Source organism: Sinocyclocheilus anshuiensis, unplaced genomic scaffold, assembly GCF_001515605.1.
Source record: "Sinocyclocheilus anshuiensis isolate Anshui unplaced genomic scaffold, SAMN03320099.WGS_v1.1 scaffold195, whole genome shotgun sequence".
Lineage (NCBI taxonomy): Eukaryota > Metazoa > Chordata > Actinopteri > Cypriniformes > Cyprinidae > Sinocyclocheilus > Sinocyclocheilus anshuiensis.
This window is the reverse complement of record NW_015548236.1, coordinates 2913632-2918964: the sequence shown is the minus strand read 5'-3', so window position 1 is coordinate 2918964 and position 5333 is coordinate 2913632.

Below are 5333 nucleotides of genomic sequence, written 5' to 3'. Positions count from 1 at the left end.
CTGTTGCTCGACGAAGGCAAGAAACAGAGGTCGGTGACGAAAAATACTTCACAGCTCTTCGGAAAGCTTCCTTATCATCATCTCTTATAGTGTGCCAAACAGGATGAGCAGTTCTCTCTTTACCGTCAGCCAATGCAATGCCAAATTCGATGGTAGCGAATGTAGAATATTACCTACCTTAAAATTAAAAGACAATAAATTAACAACCGACGAAATGTTGGAAAGGCGGAGGTAAAAGAAGGCTAGACAAAGCAAGGTCAGAAGAAGAATGCGGCTCTATTTTGGGTAGGGATGCATAGCCTACACATAAAAAGTTATCGTTCATGTGACCGTAAAACACGTGACCAACTGGTAGCCAATAGGAGCTAGTAGCAGCTCATAAAGTTGTACAGCAAAGTAGTAAATTTTCATAAACAACAACAGATTTATAGCTTCTCTAGGGAAGAGGACAGAGGTGGGGGCTGGTAAAGCAATGTTTGCAGCCGGCGCCATTTTACAAAGGAGGAACTCACTGAAAAAGTAACTATAGATTTATCCGCATTAGGCTACATTGAAATAACATTAGGCTATTAACGTCAGTTGTTGAATATTTATTATACTGCTAATAATTTAACCGCATAAACACCGATTTAAATAAATAGCCTGTTGCTTAAATATAGTTAATAATAATAACAGGCTAATAATAAAAGTCTCCAAATATTGTGGAGGACAATTTATACTCGCCTTCAAAAAAAGTCAAGTCTTAGTCAACTAAGAAATATAGGATTACAAGAGAGAAAGATTTTGTATTATTTAGTTGTAAAGCTGTCATTATACGACCAATGTTCTTTGTGTCCACATTACCACTGTGGTTGTTAAGTTTATATGTTCCCAGAATTTAGAAACTTCGTACTGATGTTAATGAAGCAATAAATACAATGTTGCCATTTGAATTATGTGACTACGTGTTTACATTATAACATCTAAATAGTCTATGCACAAATATACATACAAGTTTTCACATTTGTTGTCCCCTCCTGAGTCTATATGGCTCTGTGACATATAGGCTACAGTTTTTCAGCAGGCCGTTGATGTCATATTGGCTTGTCACCTCGTCAATACTGACTTATAGCCTAATGAACGTAGCCTAAGTCTAAAGGTATTTATGCATTTCGTTATAAACTACACAATTGCTTCTAGGAGAGACATGCTGTGACGTTTTATTAATTAGGGTGACGTCACCGCTCATCATGACTAGTTCAAATCATTCTTAGTTTTGTATTAATGAATTTATTATATTACATTATGAAAGTTTATATGACTGTGAGCTAGCTAGTAGATCTTGGTCAGCAGTTACAAGAAACAGAATCCATGGTTTCTTTAACAGGGTAGGTTATAAATCTTGGGAGCGGACACAACGAGAGAAATAAATTATGCAATCAGATACGCATAGGAGATCCTCTAAATTAAGACACACAGAGTAATTAATTTATTACTACAGAGCCGAGACATTAAAACGTTTACGACTTAGCACATGCATGAACAGCTGCATCAGTGGTTTAATGGATGCAGTTGTAGGACACGTCTCTGTATAGCATCTGACACTAGATACACAACAAGCTGTTTCAAATAAACGTGAAAGTCATACCTTAATTCCCATTTGAAGACACACAATCGGGAGGTTTTGTCCATTCATGCTTGCTATATGCATTTGGGGCGTCCAAGTCCCAAGATGTCCAAGTCCTTTCTGAATCCCCGATGATCCGCATCTTGACCGCGTCATGTGTAAGCACTATTTTAGAAACAGTCATTTCCTTCCGTAGTATAGTCAGACGACACATTGTACTTAAAGCAACATTTTTTGGTCAGTGCTGAAGAGGAGTGAGTGAGTGCTCGCTGCATATGACTATAAGGCATTCCAGTTTAAGTCTAATTCATACTTTTTCATCCTGCTGAGTTGAGCAGGAATCCTTGGTGTCGTTTTTACGAGCAGTGATACACAATCCCATTATAGCCGGAGTTCATATTAAATCCCACTTCTCTGGCATTGGGCCCATTAAGTCACATGATCACTCCGCAAGAACTAGACATCCAATAAGTATTGCTTTTTATTTTTCATCAGCTTGTAAGAACAGTAGTTAATCTTAGGAATTAGTCCATGGACCGCTAATGATCACGATTATTATGAAAATGAGGCCTATTTCAAAATACAGTATAGCCCCAGTATAGTCAAAACAGTAATTTCCAAAAACTTATGAGAAGTAGTGTTTCAGAAGATATTTTAAGAAATGCATTGATTTCGCAAAAAAAAAAAAAAAAAAAAAAAAAAAAAAAAGATAAAGATAATTATTTAAAGCTAAATTATCTTACAAGATCAAGAGGTATATTGGATGGGTGACAAAAGCTAGCATTTAAAAAAAAAAATAAAAACAAATAAAAATAACAAAAGAAAAAGAGGAAGAAAAACAAAGAATAGGGCCTACTGGACGTAAAACAAAATCTTATGTAAGGAACATTAGTAGCCTATATGTTAACTCTGCCACAAGAAACACGTTTCCGAATAAAACACAGGGTAGTCCAAATTATTGAAAGTAGGCCTACATTTATTTAAAATTTTAAGATATTTAAAAAATATACTCAAAAATATATTCGTGTTTTTTTGAGCCCGGTCTCATGAAAATGCGTATAAATAGTACGCCAAATAAAAACGAAAACTCCTGGTATTGATACGCAAAAATGGACTTTGGCGTGCATATGATACGCATGTGTTTGGCGTGCATATAATACGCAGTTTTCGCGTGCATATGATACGAAATTTGTTGGCGTGCATATGATACACATCTACCCCACAGCCCTAAACCTACCCATGGCGTAGCATATACACGCCGAAGTCCATTTTTGCGTATCAATACCACGAGTATTCGTTTTTATTTGGCGTACTAGTTATACGCACTTTCATGAGATCGGATTGTTGTTTTTTAAGCTTAAAGATAGATAGTCTACGCTCTAAACACGCTGGGTCGAGTCTGTTAGGTTATTTTCACAGGACAGCACACAAGGTAAAGCTGTATATTTTTTTCGACGTCACTTTACCAGCGTGAATATAGACATCGGTTTTCATATAAGCCTATTAGCCTATTTTTTCCCCAGTCCGTTCTATACCAATACCACAGATATTGTATTTCCACAGATTGTATTTGCCAGTGCAGTCTGCTCTTGTGCTTTTCCCCCCTCCTAAAACTTTGGGAGATTTTTGAAAAAAATTTTTTATTTGAATTAAATGTTATAATTATTTTATGGACTTTAAACAAATTTGTCTAATTGACTTATTACCAAATGAAGATTTCCAAGTTAGAAAGTGTAATTTTGGGTAGGCATAATAGTCTGGGGTGTAATTATGGGTAGCCATAATTAAATCCACTATTAGTTTATTTACACATTTTCTATAAGTCATTGCTGGGTTAGTTTAATCCAACATTTGTTCTATATAGAATTTACCCAGTTGCGGATTACTAATTTTTTGCGGGTTATTATTTTTTTTTAAACAGCGATTTACATCATAAAAGTCATAAAAGAATACATTGACATCCATCACTATATATATATATTAGGGCTGGGTTTTGACACAAATTTCACGATTCGATTCTCATTCATAAACTTGGATTCGATTCGATTCAATATCGATTATTTTGGATATATATCATGCCAAATTTTCTCAAGGAAAAAAATCTCTCAACTAATGCTATAAAATATACTGTACATGAGAGTCAGTTGGTACTACATTACTATAACATTGATTTGTTAAAATTACACTTAATTAAGTTTTTAAAATAATAAAGTTACAATTACATAATATTTCTACTTAAATTTGTTTTTTTTAAATAAAAACAATGGTGGCATAAAGACTTGATGAATTTATTCAAACAAATTAAACATTGAAGAACAGTCAAATTTATAATGAATATGTTATATGATGCATATATTTAGCAAAATGCCCCTCTCCACAGTTTATTTTTCTTGCTTACTAATGAGTTTATGGTCACCTAATATGTTTTTCTGAGGTAAATGTGAGGTTAGGTGACATTGTTTACATTTGTGCCGTGATATTGACGTCTTTGCGCGGCTGAAACACTGATTGAGCGATTAGGCTACATGAGACAGAATACGGATTGTAAAGCTGTACTCTTTCTTTTAACTTACCTTCGGATGTTTAGTCATGTTTATTTTGTGCTGAATCTGGTATTAATGTGGAGGAGATGATCAGTTCAGGTGTGCGCCTTGCAGCTGCCGCATCTGCTGATCTGAGGTGCTACAGCGATCTGTCACTCCACATTAAACAGCGCCAAAATGGCATTTATTGTTTGAATATTGCAATACAATGGACAAAATTTGAAATCTGAGACTTTGTTTCATATTAAAAGTACCAAAGCATACGACATATTTGGATGGGAGGTGTGCTTCAATGTTCCATCCATTAACTGAAAACAGGCTAGATTAATCGATTATTGGGATTTAAGAATCGATGTCGTTCCGTAAAAATGAGAATTGATTAATATCGAGATATCGATATTTTTTACCCAGCCCTAATATATATATATACAGTCGTGGTCAGAATGATTGGCACCCTTGGTAAATATAATCAAAGGCGGCTGTGAAAATAAATCTGCATTGTTAATCATTTTGATCTTTTAATTTAAAAAATCAAGAATCCTTTCATTGGAGAATAAGAATTTAAAATAGGGGGGAACATCATTATGACATAAATGTTTTTCTCTAATACACATTGGACACAATTAACGGCACCCTTTTATTCAATGCTTTTTGAAACCTCCATTTGGCATAATAAGAGCTCCGAGTTTTCTCCCTGATGAGGTTAGAGAGTACCTGACAAGAGATCAGAGACAATTCCTTCATCCAGAATCTCTCCAGACCCTTCAGATTCCCAGCTCCATGATGGTGCTTCTCCTCTTCAGTTCACCACACTCATTTTCTATAGGGTTCAGGTCAGGGAACTGGAATGGCCATAGCAGAAGCTTGGTTTTGTGCCTAGTGACCCATTTTTGTGTTGTTTTTAAGGTTTGTTTTTGGATTATTGTCCGGTTGGAAGATCCAAACATGACCCATTATAAGATTTCTAACATGATTGAGTCGGTCACTTTTTGATTTTTTTATCTGTTGGTATTTGATAGAATCAAAGATGCCATGTATCTAAACAAGATGTCCAGGACCTCCAGCAGAAATATAGGCCCACAACATCAAAAATACAGCAGTATATTTCATTGTACACATGGAGTACTTTTTATCCCTGTGTGCACCAAACCCATCTTGAGTGTTTGTTGCTAAAAAGCAAATTT